General features: G+C 38.1%; 1 long non-coding RNA gene across 1 annotated transcript in view; it reads left to right on the top strand.

Annotated features, from left to right (window-relative positions):
* Positions 1-17,680, top strand: part of LOC135839140 (uncharacterized) — a 120,986-nt gene extending 103,306 nt beyond the window's left edge. The window contains exon 4 of the long non-coding RNA XR_010557544.1: positions 15,085-17,680. This is a non-coding gene — a long non-coding RNA (uncharacterized LOC135839140). The remainder of the gene's footprint in view (positions 1-15,084) is intronic.
* The last annotated feature ends 1,827 nt before the right edge of the window (positions 17,681-19,507 follow it).

The following is a 19,507-nucleotide window of genomic DNA, read 5'->3' as shown; positions in this document are numbered from 1 at the left end:
TGTGATTTCTTGAAAAATTGAATTCTGTTAGCTTAAGTACACGCATCCACGGATTGTTCTGTCCTGGCCATGCTGGGGAAAAGTGTGCGGAGTACTACTCATCCCTGCGACACCACCCATTCAGTCATAAAGAGGGGTAGCCGTGATAGGCTGGCACATGGAGTACCGGATGCGTTTTCCATCTAGTAGTTAATAGTGTAACACTATTTTCTGCGACCTTAGTTCCGGTTGATCAAAGATATGGAGCAGGTGTGGTTAATGTTAGCCCTACGAATCGCAACATTGCCATTCCTGCCATCGAGGATCAGACCTGCCGCCCTCGGATCGCCAGATCTGCCTGCGATCCAAGCGCATGATGTGTAGTTTGTGTGAGTGATTTTAGTTATACATAATGTAGTAGAGAGATTGGGACTGATGGGTGCAATTTTTTCATTTCAGACACAATTTTAGAAGGGAATTGGGTTTATGATGGTTAGTGATTACGAGTAATTTAGATTAATTTAGATAAATAGTTTAATAGATACTTACATTGGGAGATTGCTGCTGAGGTTATGCCTCATGTTTTCCCCAATTTTTTCCCCAACAATCCCCTCTTCCCCCAAAATGCGCTATTATTATGTGGCTGCATTGGGGCGGAGGGGTACAATTTTCTTGTTTCAGATTCAAACATGGAAGGGATTTAATGTATAAGGCTCAGTTTTTAATAGTAATTTAGTTATTAATTTAGTACATATATGGAGTGGGTAAACTGATTGGGGCTGATGGGTGTGATTTGTTCATTTCATGTTCAAATTTGGAAGGGATTTGGGCTATGATGGTTAATGATTATGAGTAATTTAGATTAATTTAGATAAATAGTTTAGTAGATACATACATACAGTGAGTAATTGCTGGCAAAGTCATGCCTGATCATTCTCAACTTATTGGTCCAATAATCTACCGTTTGCATGAATTGTGCCATGGTAATATTTTGTTACATTGGACTGGGATGGTCAATTTTCATTTTCCAGGTTCAAATTTGGAAGGGATTTGGTGTGAGATTCTTAGTTTTCCAGAAGTAATTTAAGTTATTAATTTAGTACATATATGGAGTGGGTAAACTGATTGGGGCTGATGGGTGTGATTTTTTCCATTTCAGGTTCAATTTTGGAAGGGATTTGTGCTATTATAATGGTTAATGATTATGAGTAATTTAGAATAATTTAGATAAATAGTTTAGTAGATACATAGGTTACATACAGTGAGTAATTGATGGCAAAGTCATGCCTGATCGTTCTCAACTTATTGGTCCAATAATCTACTGTTTGCATGAATTGTGCCATTGTAATATTGTTACATTGGACTGAGAGGGTCAATTTTCATTTTCCAGGTTCAAATTGTACGGCTGGTGGTGAGCGTTTCAAGGAGTGTGTGTGTAGACATATACATATGTACTTACTAGATATAAATGGTTGTGGGCAGCCTTGTTAGGTTAAGTGTCTGTCCATCGTCATCTATCATCAAAATTTTACTACCATCTGGATTCTTGTGATTTCTTGAAAAATTGAATTCTGTTAGCTTAAGTACACGCATCCACGGATTGTTCTGTCCTGGCCATGCTGGGGAAAAGTGTGCGGAGTACTACTCATCCCTGCGACACCACCCATTCAGTCATAAAGAGGGGTAGCCGTGATAGGCTGGCACATGGAGTACCGGATGCGTTTTCCATCTAGTAGTTAATAGTGTAACACTATTTTCTGCGACCTTAGTTCCGGTTGATCAAAGATATGGAGCAGGTGTGGTTAATGTTAGCCCTACGAATCGCAACATTGCCATTCCTGCCATCGAGGATCAGACCTGCCGCCCTCGGATTGCCAGATCTGCCTGCGATCCAAGCGCATGATGTGTAGTTTGTGTGAGTGATTTTAGTTATACATAATGTAGTAGAGAGATTGGGACTGATGGGTGCAATTTTTTCATTTCAGACACAATTTTAGAAGGGAATTGGGTTTATGATGGTTAGTGATTACGAGTAATTTAGATTAATTTAGATAAATAGTTTAATAGATACTTACATTGGGAGATTGCTGCTGAGGTTATGCCTCATGTTTTCCCCAATTTTTTCCCCAACAATCCCCTCTTCCCCCAAAATGCGCTATTATTATGTGGCTGCATTGGGGCGGAGGGGTACAATTTTCTTGTTTCAGATTCAAACATGGAAGGGATTTAATGTATAAGGCTCAGTTTTTAATAGTAATTTAGTTATTAATTTAGTACATATATGGAGTGGGTAAACTGATTGGGGCTGATGGGTGTGATTTGTTCATTTCATGTTCAAATTTGGAAGGGATTTGGGCTATGATGGTTAATGATTATGAGTAATTTAGATTAATTTAGATAAATAGTTTAGTAGATACATACATACAGTGAGTAATTGCTGGCAAAGTCATGCCTGATCATTCTCAACTTATTGGTCCAATAATCTACCGTTTGCATGAATTGTGCCATGGTAATATTTTGTTACATTGGACTGGGATGGTCAATTTTCATTTTCCAGGTTCAAATTTGGAAGGGATTTGGTGTGAGATTCTTAGTTTTCCAGAAGTAATTTAAGTTATTAATTTAGTACATATATGGAGTGGGTAAACTGATTGGGGCTGATGGGTGTGATTTTTTCCATTTCAGGTTCAATTTTGGAAGGGATTTGTGCTATTATAATGGTTAATGATTATGAGTAATTTAGAATAATTTAGATAAATAGTTTAGTAGATACATAGGTTACATACAGTGAGTAATTGATGGCAAAGTCATGCCTGATCGTTCTCAACTTATTGGTCCAATAATCTACTGTTTGCATGAATTGTGCCATTGTAATATTGTTACATTGGACTGAGAGGGTCAATTTTCATTTTCCAGGTTCAAATTGTACGGCTGGTGGTGAGCGTTTCAAGGAGTGTGTGTGTAGACATATACATATGTACTTACTAGATATAAATGGTTGTGGGCAGCCTTGTTAGGTTAAGTGTCTGTCCATCGTCATCTATCATCAAAATTTTACTACCATCTGGATTCTTGTGATTTCTTGAAAAATTGAATTCTGTTAGCTTAAGTACACGCATCCACGGATTGTTCTGTCCTGGCCATGCTGGGGAAAAGTGTGCGGAGTACTACTCATCCCTGCGACACCACCCATTCAGTCATAAAGAGGGGTAGCCGTGATAGGCTGGCACATGGAGTACCGGATGCGTTTTCCATCTAGTAGTTAATAGTGTAACACTATTTTCTGCGACCTTAGTTCCGGTTGATCAAAGATATGGAGCAGGTGTGGTTAATGTTAGCCCTACGAATCGCAACATTGCCATTCCTGCCATCGAGGATCAGACCTGCCGCCCTCGGATCGCCAGATCTGCCTGCGATCCAAGCGCATGATGTGTAGTTTGTGTGAGTGATTTTAGTTATACATAATGTAGTAGAGAGATTGGGACTGATGGGTGCAATTTTTTCATTTCAGACACAATTTTAGAAGGGAATTGGGTTTATGATGGTTAGTGATTACGAGTAATTTAGATTAATTTAGATAAATAGTTTAATAGATACTTACATTGGGAGATTGCTGCTGAGGTTATGCCTCATGTTTTCCCCAATTTTTTCCCCAACAATCCCCTCTTCCCCCAAAATGCGCTATTATTATGTGGCTGCATTGGGGCGGAGGGGTACAATTTTCTTGTTTCAGATTCAAACATGGAAGGGATTTAATGTATAAGGCTCAGTTTTTAATAGTAATTTAGTTATTAATTTAGTACATATATGGAGTGGGTAAACTGATTGGGGCTGATGGGTGTGATTTGTTCATTTCATGTTCAAATTTGGAAGGGATTTGGGCTATGATGGTTAATGATTATGAGTAATTTAGATTAATTTAGATAAATAGTTTAGTAGATACATACATACAGTGAGTAATTGCTGGCAAAGTCATGCCTGATCATTCTCAACTTATTGGTCCAATAATCTACCGTTTGCATGAATTGTGCCATGGTAATATTTTGTTACATTGGACTGGGATGGTCAATTTTCATTTTCCAGGTTCAAATTTGGAAGGGATTTGGTGTGAGATTCTTAGTTTTCCAGAAGTAATTTAAGTTATTAATTTAGTACATATATGGAGTGGGTAAACTGATTGGGGCTGATGGGTGTGATTTTTTCCATTTCAGGTTCAATTTTGGAAGGGATTTGTGCTATTATAATGGTTAATGATTATGAGTAATTTAGAATAATTTAGATAAATAGTTTAGTAGATACATAGGTTACATACAGTGAGTAATTGATGGCAAAGTCATGCCTGATCGTTCTCAACTTATTGGTCCAATAATCTACTGTTTGCATGAATTGTGCCATTGTAATATTGTTACATTGGACTGAGAGGGTCAATTTTCATTTTCCAGGTTCAAATTGTACGGCTGGTGGTGAGCGTTTCAAGGAGTGTGTGTGTAGACATATACATATGTACTTACTAGATATAAATGGTTGTGGGCAGCCTTGTTAGGTTAAGTGTCTGTCCATCGTCATCTATCATCAAAATTTTACTACCATCTGGATTCTTGTGATTTCTTGAAAAATTGAATTCTGTTAGCTTAAGTACACGCATCCACGGATTGTTCTGTCCTGGCCATGCTGGGGAAAAGTGTGCGGAGTACTACTCATCCCTGCGACACCACCCATTCAGTCATAAAGAGGGGTAGCCGTGATAGGCTGGCACATGGAGTACCGGATGCGTTTTCCATCTAGTAGTTAATAGTGTAATACTATTTTCTGCGACCTTAGTTCCGGTTGATCAAAGATATGGAGCAGGTGTGGTTAATGTTAGCCCTACGAATCGCAACATTGCCATTCCTGCCATCGAGGATCAGACCTGCCGCCCTCGGATTGCCAGATCTGCCTGCGATCCAAGCGCATGATGTGTAGTTTGTGTGAGTGATTTTAGTTATACATAATGTAGTAGAGAGATTGGGACTGATGGGTGCAATTTTTTCATTTCAGACACAATTTTAGAAGGGAATTGGGTTTATGATGGTTAGTGATTACGAGTAATTTAGATTAATTTAGATAAATAGTTTAATAGATACTTACATTGGGAGATTGCTGCTGAGGTTATGCCTCATGTTTTCCCCAATTTTTTCCCCAACAATCCCCTCTTCCCCCGAAATGCGCTATTATTATGTGGCTGCATTGGGGCGGAGGGGTACAATTTTCTTGTTTCAGATTCAAACATGGAAGGGATTTAATGTATAAGGCTCAGTTTTTAATAGTAATTTAGTTATTAATTTAGTACATATATGGAGTGGGTAAACTGATTGGGGCTGATGGGTGTGATTTGTTCATTTCATGTTCAAATTTGGAAGGGATTTGGGCTATGATGGTTAATGATTATGAGTAATTTAGATTAATTTAGATAAATAGTTTAGTAGATACATACATACAGTGAGTAATTGCTGGCAAAGTCATGCCTGATCATTCTCAACTTATTGGTCCAATAATCTACCGTTTGCATGAATTGTGCCATGGTAATATTTTGTTACATTGGACTGGGATGGTCAATTTTCATTTTCCAGGTTCAAATTTGGAAGGGATTTGGTGTGAGATTCTTAGTTTTCCAGAAGTAATTTAAGTTATTAATTTAGTACATATATGGAGTGGGTAAACTGATTGGGGCTGATGGGTGTGATTTTTTCCATTTCAGGTTCAATTTTGGAAGGGATTTGTGCTATTATAATGGTTAATGATTATGAGTAATTTAGAATAATTTAGATAAATAGTTTAGTAGATACATAGGTTACATACAGTGAGTAATTGATGGCAAAGTCATGCCTGATCGTTCTCAACTTATTGGTCCAATAATCTACTGTTTGCATGAATTGTGCCATTGTAATATTGTTACATTGGACTGAGAGGGTCAATTTTCATTTTCCAGGTTCAAATTGTACGGCTGGTGGTGAGCGTTTCAAGGAGTGTGTGTGTAGACATATACATATGTACTTACTAGATATAAATGGTTGTGGGCAGCCTTGTTAGGTTAAGTGTCTGTCCATCGTCATCTATCATCAAAATTTTACTACCATCTGGATTCTTGTGATTTCTTGAAAAATTGAATTCTGTTAGCTTAAGTACACGCATCCACGGATTGTTCTGTCCTGGCCATGCTGGGGAAAAGTGTGCGGAGTACTACTCATCCCTGCGACACCACCCATTCAGTCATAAAGAGGGGTAGCCGTGATAGGCTGGCACATGGAGTACCGGATGCGTTTTCCATCTAGTAGTTAATAGTGTAACACTATTTTCTGCGACCTTAGTTCCGGTTGATCAAAGATATGGAGCAGGTGTGGTTAATGTTAGCCCTACGAATCGCAACATTGCCATTCCTGCCATCGAGGATCAGACCTGCCGCCCTCGGATCGCCAGATCTGCCTGCGATCCAAGCGCATGATGTGTAGTTTGTGTGAGTGATTTTAGTTATACATAATGTAGTAGAGAGATTGGGACTGATGGGTGCAATTTTTTCATTTCAGACACAATTTTAGAAGGGAATTGGGTTTATGATGGTTAGTGATTACGAGTAATTTAGATTAATTTAGATAAATAGTTTAATAGATACTTACATTGGGAGATTGCTGCTGAGGTTATGCCTCATGTTTTCCCCAATTTTTTCCCCAACAATCCCCTCTTCCCCCGAAATGCGCTATTATTATGTGGCTGCATTGGGGCGGAGGGGTACAATTTTCTTGTTTCAGATTCAAACATGGAAGGGATTTAATGTATAAGGCTCAGTTTTTAATAGTAATTTAGTTATTAATTTAGTACATATATGGAGTGGGTAAACTGATTGGGGCTGATGGGTGTGATTTGTTCATTTCATGTTCAAATTTGGAAGGGATTTGGGCTATGATGGTTAATGATTATGAGTAATTTAGATTAATTTAGATAAATAGTTTAGTAGATACATACATACAGTGAGTAATTGCTGGCAAAGTCATGCCTGATCATTCTCAACTTATTGGTCCAATAATCTACCGTTTGCATGAATTGTGCCATGGTAATATTTTGTTACATTGGACTGGGATGGTCAATTTTCATTTTCCAGGTTCAAATTTGGAAGGGATTTGGTGTGAGATTCTTAGTTTTCCAGAAGTAATTTAAGTTATTAATTTAGTACATATATGGAGTGGGTAAACTGATTGGGGCTGATGGGTGTGATTTTTTCCATTTCAGGTTCAATTTTGGAAGGGATTTGTGCTATTATAATGGTTAATGATTATGAGTAATTTAGAATAATTTAGATAAATAGTTTAGTAGATACATAGGTTACATACAGTGAGTAATTGATGGCAAAGTCATGCCTGATCGTTCTCAACTTATTGGTCCAATAATCTACTGTTTGCATGAATTGTGCCATTGTAATATTGTTACATTGGACTGAGAGGGTCAATTTTCATTTTCCAGGTTCAAATTGTACGGCTGGTGGTGAGCGTTTCAAGGAGTGTGTGTGTAGACATATACATATGTACTTACTAGATATAAATGGTTGTGGGCAGCCTTGTTAGGTTAAGTGTCTGTCCATCGTCATCTATCATCAAAATTTTACTACCATCTGGATTCTTGTGATTTCTTGAAAAATTGAATTCTGTTAGCTTAAGTACACGCATCCACGGATTGTTCTGTCCTGGCCATGCTGGGGAAAAGTGTGCGGAGTACTACTCATCCCTGCGACACCACCCATTCAGTCATAAAGAGGGGTAGCCGTGATAGGCTGGCACATGGAGTACCGGATGCGTTTTCCATCTAGTAGTTAATAGTGTAACACTATTTTCTGCGACCTTAGTTCCGGTTGATCAAAGATATGGAGCAGGTGTGGTTAATGTTAGCCCTACGAATCGCAACATTGCCATTCCTGCCATCGAGGATCAGACCTGCCGCCCTCGGATCGCCAGATCTGCCTGCGATCCAAGCGCATGATGTGTAGTTTGTGTGAGTGATTTTAGTTATACATAATGTAGTAGAGAGATTGGGACTGATGGGTGCAATTTTTTCATTTCAGACACAATTTTAGAAGGGAATTGGGTTTATGATGGTTAGTGATTACGAGTAATTTAGATTAATTTAGATAAATAGTTTAATAGATACTTACATTGGGAGATTGCTGCTGAGGTTATGCCTCATGTTTTCCCCAATTTTTTCCCCAACAATCCCCTCTTCCCCCAAAATGCGCTATTATTATGTGGCTGCATTGGGGCGGAGGGGTACAATTTTCTTGTTTCAGATTCAAACATGGAAGGGATTTAATGTATAAGGCTCAGTTTTTAATAGTAATTTAGTTATTAATTTAGTACATATATGGAGTGGGTAAACTGATTGGGGCTGATGGGTGTGATTTGTTCATTTCATGTTCAAATTTGGAAGGGATTTGGGCTATGATGGTTAATGATTATGAGTAATTTAGATTAATTTAGATAAATAGTTTAGTAGATACATACATACAGTGAGTAATTGCTGGCAAAGTCATGCCTGATCATTCTCAACTTATTGGTCCAATAATCTACCGTTTGCATGAATTGTGCCATGGTAATATTTTGTTACATTGGACTGGGATGGTCAATTTTCATTTTCCAGGTTCAAATTTGGAAGGGATTTGGTGTGAGATTCTTAGTTTTCCAGAAGTAATTTAAGTTATTAATTTAGTACATATATGGAGTGGGTAAACTGATTGGGGCTGATGGGTGTGATTTTTTCCATTTCAGGTTCAATTTTGGAAGGGATTTGTGCTATTATAATGGTTAATGATTATGAGTAATTTAGAATAATTTAGATAAATAGTTTAGTAGATACATAGGTTACATACAGTGAGTAATTGATGGCAAAGTCATGCCTGATCGTTCTCAACTTATTGGTCCAATAATCTACTGTTTGCATGAATTGTGCCATTGTAATATTGTTACATTGGACTGAGAGGGTCAATTTTCATTTTCCAGGTTCAAATTGTACGGCTGGTGGTGAGCGTTTCAAGGAGTGTGTGTGTAGACATATACATATGTACTTACTAGATATAAATGGTTGTGGGCAGCCTTGTTAGGTTAAGTGTCTGTCCATCGTCATCTATCATCAAAATTTTACTACCATCTGGATTCTTGTGATTTCTTGAAAAATTGAATTCTGTTAGCTTAAGTACACGCATCCACGGATTGTTCTGTCCTGGCCATGCTGGGGAAAAGTGTGCGGAGTACTACTCATCCCTGCGACACCACCCATTCAGTCATAAAGAGGGGTAGCCGTGATAGGCTGGCACATGGAGTACCGGATGCGTTTTCCATCTAGTAGTTAATAGTGTAACACTATTTTCTGCGACCTTAGTTCCGGTTGATCAAAGATATGGAGCAGGTGTGGTTAATGTTAGCCCTACGAATCGCAACATTGCCATTCCTGCCATCGAGGATCAGACCTGCCGCCCTCGGATCGCCAGATCTGCCTGCGATCCAAGCGCATGATGTGTAGTTTGTGTGAGTGATTTTAGTTATACATAATGTAGTAGAGAGATTGGGACTGATGGGTGCAATTTTTTCATTTCAGACACAATTTTAGAAGGGAATTGGGTTTATGATGGTTAGTGATTACGAGTAATTTAGATTAATTTAGATAAATAGTTTAATAGATACTTACATTGGGAGATTGCTGCTGAGGTTATGCCTCATGTTTTCCCCAATTTTTTCCCCAACAATCCCCTCTTCCCCCGAAATGCGCTATTATTATGTGGCTGCATTGGGGCGGAGGGGTACAATTTTCTTGTTTCAGATTCAAACATGGAAGGGATTTAATGTATAAGGCTCAGTTTTTAATAGTAATTTAGTTATTAATTTAGTACATATATGGAGTGGGTAAACTGATTGGGGCTGATGGGTGTGATTTGTTCATTTCATGTTCAAATTTGGAAGGGATTTGGGCTATGATGGTTAATGATTATGAGTAATTTAGATTAATTTAGATAAATAGTTTAGTAGATACATACATACAGTGAGTAATTGCTGGCAAAGTCATGCCTGATCATTCTCAACTTATTGGTCCAATAATCTACCGTTTGCATGAATTGTGCCATGGTAATATTTTGTTACATTGGACTGGGATGGTCAATTTTCATTTTCCAGGTTCAAATTTGGAAGGGATTTGGTGTGAGATTCTTAGTTTTCCAGAAGTAATTTAAGTTATTAATTTAGTACATATATGGAGTGGGTAAACTGATTGGGGCTGATGGGTGTGATTTTTTCCATTTCAGGTTCAATTTTGGAAGGGATTTGTGCTATTATAATGGTTAATGATTATGAGTAATTTAGAATAATTTAGATAAATAGTTTAGTAGATACATAGGTTACATACAGTGAGTAATTGATGGCAAAGTCATGCCTGATCGTTCTCAACTTATTGGTCCAATAATCTACTGTTTGCATGAATTGTGCCATTGTAATATTGTTACATTGGACTGAGAGGGTCAATTTTCATTTTCCAGGTTCAAATTGTACGGCTGGTGGTGAGCGTTTCAAGGAGTGTGTGTGTAGACATATACATATGTACTTACTAGATATAAATGGTTGTGGGCAGCCTTGTTAGGTTAAGTGTCTGTCCATCGTCATCTATCATCAAAATTTTACTACCATCTGGATTCTTGTGATTTCTTGAAAAATTGAATTCTGTTAGCTTAAGTACACGCATCCACGGATTGTTCTGTCCTGGCCATGCTGGGGAAAAGTGTGCGGAGTACTACTCATCCCTGCGACACCACCCATTCAGTCATAAAGAGGGGTAGCCGTGATAGGCTGGCACATGGAGTACCGGATGCGTTTTCCATCTAGTAGTTAATAGTGTAACACTATTTTCTGCGACCTTAGTTCCGGTTGATCAAAGATATGGAGCAGGTGTGGTTAATGTTAGCCCTACGAATCGCAACATTGCCATTCCTGCCATCGAGGATCAGACCTGCCGCCCTCGGATCGCCAGATCTGCCTGCGATCCAAGCGCATGATGTGTAGTTTGTGTGAGTGATTTTAGTTATACATAATGTAGTAGAGAGATTGGGACTGATGGGTGCAATTTTTTCATTTCAGACACAATTTTAGAAGGGAATTGGGTTTATGATGGTTAGTGATTACGAGTAATTTAGATTAATTTAGATAAATAGTTTAATAGATACTTACATTGGGAGATTGCTGCTGAGGTTATGCCTCATGTTTTCCCCAATTTTTTCCCCAACAATCCCCTCTTCCCCCAAAATGCGCTATTATTATGTGGCTGCATTGGGGCGGAGGGGTACAATTTTCTTGTTTCAGATTCAAACATGGAAGGGATTTAATGTATAAGGCTCAGTTTTTAATAGTAATTTAGTTATTAATTTAGTACATATATGGAGTGGGTAAACTGATTGGGGCTGATGGGTGTGATTTGTTCATTTCATGTTCAAATTTGGAAGGGATTTGGGCTATGATGGTTAATGATTATGAGTAATTTAGATTAATTTAGATAAATAGTTTAGTAGATACATACATACAGTGAGTAATTGCTGGCAAAGTCATGCCTGATCATTCTCAACTTATTGGTCCAATAATCTACCGTTTGCATGAATTGTGCCATGGTAATATTTTGTTACATTGGACTGGGATGGTCAATTTTCATTTTCCAGGTTCAAATTTGGAAGGGATTTGGTGTGAGATTCTTAGTTTTCCAGAAGTAATTTAAGTTATTAATTTAGTACATATATGGAGTGGGTAAACTGATTGGGGCTGATGGGTGTGATTTTTTCCATTTCAGGTTCAATTTTGGAAGGGATTTGTGCTATTATAATGGTTAATGATTATGAGTAATTTAGAATAATTTAGATAAATAGTTTAGTAGATACATAGGTTACATACAGTGAGTAATTGATGGCAAAGTCATGCCTGATCGTTCTCAACTTATTGGTCCAATAATCTACTGTTTGCATGAATTGTGCCATTGTAATATTGTTACATTGGACTGAGAGGGTCAATTTTCATTTTCCAGGTTCAAATTGTACGGCTGGTGGTGAGCGTTTCAAGGAGTGTGTGTGTAGACATATACATATGTACTTACTAGATATAAATGGTTGTGGGCAGCCTTGTTAGGTTAAGTGTCTGTCCATCGTCATCTATCATCAAAATTTTACTACCATCTGGATTCTTGTGATTTCTTGAAAAATTGAATTCTGTTAGCTTAAGTACACGCATCCACGGATTGTTCTGTCCTGGCCATGCTGGGGAAAAGTGTGCGGAGTACTACTCATCCCTGCGACACCACCCATTCAGTCATAAAGAGGGGTAGCCGTGATAGGCTGGCACATGGAGTACCGGATGCGTTTTCCATCTAGTAGTTAATAGTGTAATACTATTTTCTGCGACCTTAGTTCCGGTTGATCAAAGATATGGAGCAGGTGTGGTTAATGTTAGCCCTACGAATCGCAACATTGCCATTCCTGCCATCGAGGATCAGACCTGCCACCCTCGGATCGCCAGATCTGCCTGCGATCCAAGCGCATGATGTGTAGTTTGTGTGAGTGATTTTAGTTATACATAATGTAGTAGAGAGATTGGGACTGATGGGTGCAATTTTTTCATTTCAGACACAATTTTAGAAGGGAATTGGGTTTATGATGGTTAGTGATTACAAGTAATTTAGATTAATTTAGATAAATAGTTTAATAGATACTTACATTGGGAGCAGGGGTGCTAACCTTAATTATTTTATCAAGGTTATGGTTTCACTCCAATTTTTTTGTTGACATTTTTCGGTTTTTGTTTTGGTTTTGGTTTTAAAATTCAAAATTTCAGTTTCGGTTTGGGTTTTGGTTTTATTTACAAAAATTTCGGTTTTGGTTTCGGTTTTCGGTTTTTTTCGGTTTAAGTATCTATTTTTTTAAAATTTCTTCAAAATTTCTCAATCTCAAAACACAAAGTGATTTAACAACCCAAAAAGCAACAAGTCAACAACAACAACCAAGGACCCAATTTGATAGGTTCATTAAATTTATCAATTTCCCCTGATTTCGAGTCACAAAAGTCAAAAATGTGAAAGAATCCCCCCAAAAAAATTGAAAAAACTGAAAAAACCCAAACCGAAAACCGAAAAAAACCTAAATAAATTATATCAGTTTAGGTTTTGGCTTCACTCACTCTGCTTCATTATTATTGTTATGGTTTTTTAGGGTTTTTAAAAAACGTATGAAATTTCGGTTTTTGTTTTCAGTTAGGGTTTGAAAATGGCTAAAATTAGGTTCTTGTTTGGGTTTCGGTTTTGGTTTTCGGTTTTTTGCGGTTACGGTTAGCACCCCTGGGAAATGGTGCTATGAAAAGCAGTGGCAAAGATGCGGCACTGACATGGCGCGATTGTGGCAGTAACACTCTGGCGCTATTATGACGTTGTGATGGCAGTGTTATGGCGAAGGTGTGCTGGGAGGATGTTGGTGAGGAAATGGTGCTGTTAAAAGCAGTGGCGGTGATGTGACGCTAATGTGGTAGGATTGTGGCGTTGGGTGTCTGGCGCTATTCTGGCATTGTGATGGCAGTGTTGTGGCGGAGGCATGTTAGTAGTATATTGGCGAGGAAATGGCACAATCAAAAGCAGTGACAGTGATGTGGACGTTTCAGGTTTTACTTCCACAGTCATCGATCACGTTAAGCAGCATCGGGGTGGGTCGGAACTTGGATGGGTGACCGCCCGAAACTTCTCTGCAACCGAAGGTTCGAAAAAGGTAGATGCAGTAGGCCGTGTATTCATCAGTACGTAAATGCCCATAAGCCTGTTTGTAGTGTTGTTGTATGTGTAGCACGTACGTAGTTCAGATGTTGATAGGCATGAGAAAAAAAATACGTAGTAGGTATGTATGAAAAATATAACGAATAGTATTTCCAATTTGCAACTGGTAATGAAAAAGCAATATTCCCACAAATGAAAAAAAAGTAAAGTTTCATATTCCGATTTGGAATACAGAAACAAATTGATTCATTTTTGTAAAATAAAACCCATTTTTGCGCCACTTCGGTGCCATTTTTGCGCCATTGCATCGCCAATAACACGCCAATACAGTACCAATGGTTCGAATAAGGTTTCAACGAAGTTCCATTTTCGCGCCACTTCAGTGCCATTTCACCGCCAATAACGCGCCATGAAAACGCCAAAGTATCGTCAATATGATCCCATTAAAACGCCACATTACCGCCAAGCAGTCAAAGCAGTGTGCATTTCCACGCCAACTCAATGCCAACACAACATTCAGAGAGCAGATAAAACCAGTTTCGCCTCGGTTTGGCCTGCTTTCTGATTGGCTAAAATTTTCCACACCACTACCATTTTCAGCTCCACAAATCTCATCCATTCTACTACTACGTGGCGCGTATTTCGTGGAGCATTTTGCACGACGGGCTGAAATTGGTCTTTTTAAAAATATCATTTTGTCGTTGTTGTTCTTTTTGGTCTGAAAATGAATACCTACGTACATTTTGCTAGAAGAAAACTCCATAATTATTAATCTTCTTCCTTCCAAATGAATTGAATTCGCCCCTCCTTTTCCATCCTTTCAATCCTTCTACGAAAAAAGTTGAATAAATTTTCTATCAGAAGTTCTGATTCTCCTCTTCATTCAAGATTCAGTATTTTGAAATGAATACCTATGTAGTGTTGATTTTTTTTTTTCGAAATTCGAAAAGTTTTCTCTTATGAAATTAGGACCACCTCCTCCCCCCTTTCCACAAATAGAAACATTTCAAAAAAATTTTAGTACGGTACCAGAATTACCTGTTTTTTTTACCTTTGCATTTTGTCCATATTTGTTGATCACTTTGACTGATATAATTTCAAATAAAGACGGACCTTTTCTGGAGGAGGGACGGAGTGAGGGAGTGAGGTAGGAAGTTTCGAAGATGCCGAATATTTTGTGGTCGTGGTTTTTTAAACGATGAATCACGTGTTGATTTCGTGTTAGCTTAACTTATTTTAAATAGTATTTTATTTTACATTTTTGAAAAATAATTAATTTTCATCATTTTTTCTCAATTGTTTCAGGTGTTTGTATTCTCCCGAAGAGCGCCAAACCTGCACAAGTGTATAAAAAGAATAAGCTATCATCTACAGTGGATCGTCTCCATGCTTGCTGTCGAATGGAAATCGTGTCATGCTGCCTTTTCATTATCTTCTTCGCCGCCGTACTGAAATGAAAATCGTGTACACAGACGTACTTTCGGCCAAAACGAGGTTTGATGCTGTCTCTGCCGCTGTCCCTCACTCATTCAGCGTAGTGATCATTCTCATCATCGGTTTCTTCGCGCCGAAATTTTCACAATTCTGTTCGTAAGTCGTCTATTGCTTACTCGAAAACCGTCCAGTTATTTTATCTGTGATTTTAGTCGCTGGAATAACAATAAGCCTATACCTACTGAGAGAAAAGGTTGCATCGTTGAGCTTTTGAATTTTTGAAATTTTGGTTCATTTCGAGCATTTTTTTTTTCTGCTACGAATTGCGAAATAATTAAGGTATCAGAAAGAGATGTTGAGCAAAACTCATTGTTCAGTAAAGATTCGAAATAATGTGCTTGTTTGAATACTTAGTAAAACGAATAATGAATCGAAAATATCGCAGATTTGGTGCACATTTAGGCCTCGTCCCCCCCCCCCCACTCTACTTTTCGGAACCCTTGCTATACTATTAATAATTATTTGTAGTGTTATCGATGAGTTTGAGATGTTTAATAATAAGTTGGTAATTTTACCTCCCCCCTCCCCCCCTTACTCGAATTACTCGTTTCGCGTGTAACTTGCGGCTTTGTCTTTTTGAAATTTCGTTAAAATTCGATCGTTTTTGTTTTCTTGGTTTGATTGTACTACCTATTCAGTAGATTCAGTCTCAAAATTAGCTTTGTGGTTTGTTTATTAATTCGCGTTGACGTTACTAGAATATCATACGATGATTCGATAATTTCGACCCTTTTACCCACCCCCTCCCTCTCTCCCTCCCTCATTGCTTGTTCGCGTGTAATTTGGGTTTTTGTTTTTTTTCCTCAAAATTTCGTCAAAATTCTATCGCTTTTGGTTTCTAACGATTTGATCGGTATTGGGCTAGTTTGGTGCGAGTTAAATTACAACACGATGTCCTAATAGTTGCGGATCATAAACTTTTCATCTCGAGGGTGTTTAGTTGTTGGTGTATAGAGTGCCGGTGGAGAGTTTATTTGTATGCAGATAGAGACGTTTTGAGGAGTGAGCTGGTGGCGAGTGTTGTATGTATTATAGGGATATAGGGAATGCGGTTGTGGCTGCTCTTGTTAAGTTGCTGTCCGTCCTTGCCTGTTAAGCATCAACCCACAACCGTACTTTTTCCACTCGTTCACGTCAACCTGGCGTTCGTGATCCCTTGAAAATTTCTTACTTTCTGATAGCATGGCGCCTACCTTAGCCATAGTACGTAGTTCTGCACTCGCGTATCCACGTACGTACTCGCGCGGCGTGCGGTGGAGTCCACTGTATTCGGTTGGTACGGAGCTGATCAGCTGGATTTCATGCAGCATCTACAAAGTCAGTAAGTCGAAACGCATCCACGGTTCACGGGCTCTCGCTCAGGTTCCGTCTTGATGGTCATCAAAGCCGTATGGTGTTGGGGGAGCGTCATTCGGCGACTTGTCTGCTATCGTGCTTCGGCGCAGCGGCCTGCTCAATGGTGGCGTAGTCCTCTGGCTCACTCCTGCGACGCTCAGTGGGGTCGTCACTTACGGCGGCTTCGACTGTATACCCAAGTCATAATAAGGAGTTGTCGTAAGAGGTTACGACTCATACGGTGGAAACGTTTGCGTTCCATCTAGTGGTGCGAGCCGTTGTCCTGTGACCAGCTCAATCTGCGAACCTCACTTCCGGGCTGATAAAGATGTGAGCGGGGATGGTTAATGTCAGCCTAACCTGCGTAACGATATTGCCATTTGCCTGCCGTCTACTATCAGTCCTGCCTTTATTGCGGATCCTCAGAGATTCTTCTCTCCGATCCAACCCACACGCAGTAAGTGGTGCACTCTAGGTTTTGCATACACTTGCTCGCGTGAGAATGAGTTCTGTTTGAGAGAGAAATGTCAAAGGCTGATCTGGTCTCGTTGCTTCGGTCAACATTGCCAGGCAGGTGAGCGTGTGTGTAGCGAGTATGGTGATCTGGACTGTGTACGATGTCTGGTTGTAATTAGATTTGTGTTCTTTAAAAAAATTAAAAATGGAAAAAATCACCAAGTTTGGATGAAATTGTAAATAAACGAAAGGTAATTAGTCGAAATTTTAAAGATGGGCTGCATTATTTGAAAATTGTCGAAGTTCGTGGAGTGTAATGATCGTGTTGAAAAGAAAAAGATCGTTGGAAATGACGTAATTCCATAATTTGACTAAATTCGCGTAATATATAGTAATAATCTCATACTGAAATATTTGAAGAATCGATATTTCAATTATTATTCCCTATCTTCAAGTTCCCCCTCCCCCTCCCCCCTTTCCATCCTAATTCATTTTTTAATAAATTATTGAAATTTTATTGTCATGTTTGTTTTTGAAAAATAAGTTTGTAGTTTTATGACCTTTGTTGTGAGATTATCATGTACTTAATTAGTGTTGATGTATTTGGTGTTCAATGTTGTAGCTTTAAGATTATGATTAATTTTGTTACTTTTTTGTAATGATCGATCAAGGTTTATGTTTGTTTTCATAAGATACATTTGTATTTTTATGACTTGTTGTGTGCGTAATTATTACCGATGTATTTTTATTTTGTAACTATTGTTGATGTACCTACTGATTATTGGTGTTCAATGTTGTAGATTTAAGATTATGATTAATTTTGTAACTTTTTTTTGTACTGATCGATCAAGGTTTTTCACGTCGAGCGGCCGGCGTGTTTTTTAGCCCAGATCGATCAAAATTACTGTAATTTTTTTTCTGTTTTTTTTTGCCGCTGATTTTACGAATTTCGATTGTGTGGTGTTTGATTGCATTGTTATGATCGTTTTTACAGCAAATTACCTACGAGAGAATGATGCGTAGAAAAGCATTGAAATTATGTAGGTATTCTATTGAAAATAATCCAGAAGCTAACTCGCTCATCAGCTGTGATTTATATCAGGAAGTTGATTTATTTTGAAGATTAACTGATGTAAGCATATTTTTCGGAGTCGAATTGAGTAAAATTCTGTCTCATCATAAGTAGGTATATTCGAGAAGTAGTCAGGTCCTAGGTCGTTATTGCTGAAATTATTCGGCGTGCATTGCTTTGCTTGCAGTAGAAATTTACCTATTTTTTTTGGCACTAAATTAGAAAAATGTACATCATTTTATTTTTAAACCGGTAAGTTGGTATTCATGACTGGGATGTGGCGACCCCAGGTAACCGCATTTTTTCATGTTCGTAGAAGGCTTCGTTATTGAATAAAATTGAAAATGTCGAACAAGTTGCCTAAGGCGACCCCTGTAGGCGCATAAATTATTAGAAACGTGGGATTTTTTATGAAAAATTTCTATTAAGAAATGAAATTTGAGTGTCGAGTTATTTTTTATTCTGTAAATTGGCATCCCTGATTGATGAAAATTTGCTAGTTTGAGTTCAGAGCCCTTGATTCACCCCATAATGGCCTTTTTCGTGTTCGTAGAAGGATCAAAAGATGAGAAAAATGGTTTTAAGAAATTCGAATGTTGAAGAAATTGCCTACTCTCAAGGCAAAAAAATACTCAAAAACGTGGAGTTTTTCAACGATTATGATTTTTGAAATTTCAATCGAGATGTGGCATAATGGCGTGAAGATACTTTTAATCGGGTAAGTTGGCATCCCTGACTGATGAAAATTGTAGATTTGAGCTCAGCGCCCTTGATTCACCCCATAATGGTCTGTTTCGTGTTCGTAGAAGGCTCAGAAGATGAGAAAAATGGTTTTAAAAAATTCGAATGTCGAAGAAGTTGCCTACTCTCAAGGCATAGAAATCATTGAAAACGTGGCGTTTTTCGCAGGGTTGTTAGAACTAAATGATTTTGTTTCGGTTAGGTTCTTGGTTCTCAGTATATTTTGATCCCAGTTTTCGTTCTTAGTTTCCGTTCTTTACTGTTTGGTTCTTGGTTCTTATTCCGTTCTTGTTGTTCCCTGATTTTTAGTTCTCTGTTCTCTGTTTCCGTTCTATTCTTACAAATATTTTGTTTCCGTTTTCAGTTCTGAACCATTCCTGAGAACCGTTCTTTTATGTTCTCATCAATTTTTGTTCTTTTTCAGATTTTTTATTTTTTTTTATATTTCTGTTTAAGTAATTAGTACTTTTAGCTAATACTTTTTGCTTTTTTCTTACTTTTTCTCATTTTTCTTAACGCTAGTAACAAAATTGGAATTTGAAACCCTGATAAAATTGTGAAACTTTATTTGAACTATTTTTTGGAGATCAAAACATTGGAGAAAAACAGAAACAGAATGGAAACTGGCAA

The sequence above is a fragment of the Planococcus citri genome, chromosome 1 (assembly GCF_950023065.1).
Source record: "Planococcus citri chromosome 1, ihPlaCitr1.1, whole genome shotgun sequence".
NCBI classification, from domain to species: domain Eukaryota; kingdom Metazoa; phylum Arthropoda; class Insecta; order Hemiptera; family Pseudococcidae; genus Planococcus; species Planococcus citri.
This window is presented reverse-complemented; position numbering and strand designations above follow the sequence as displayed.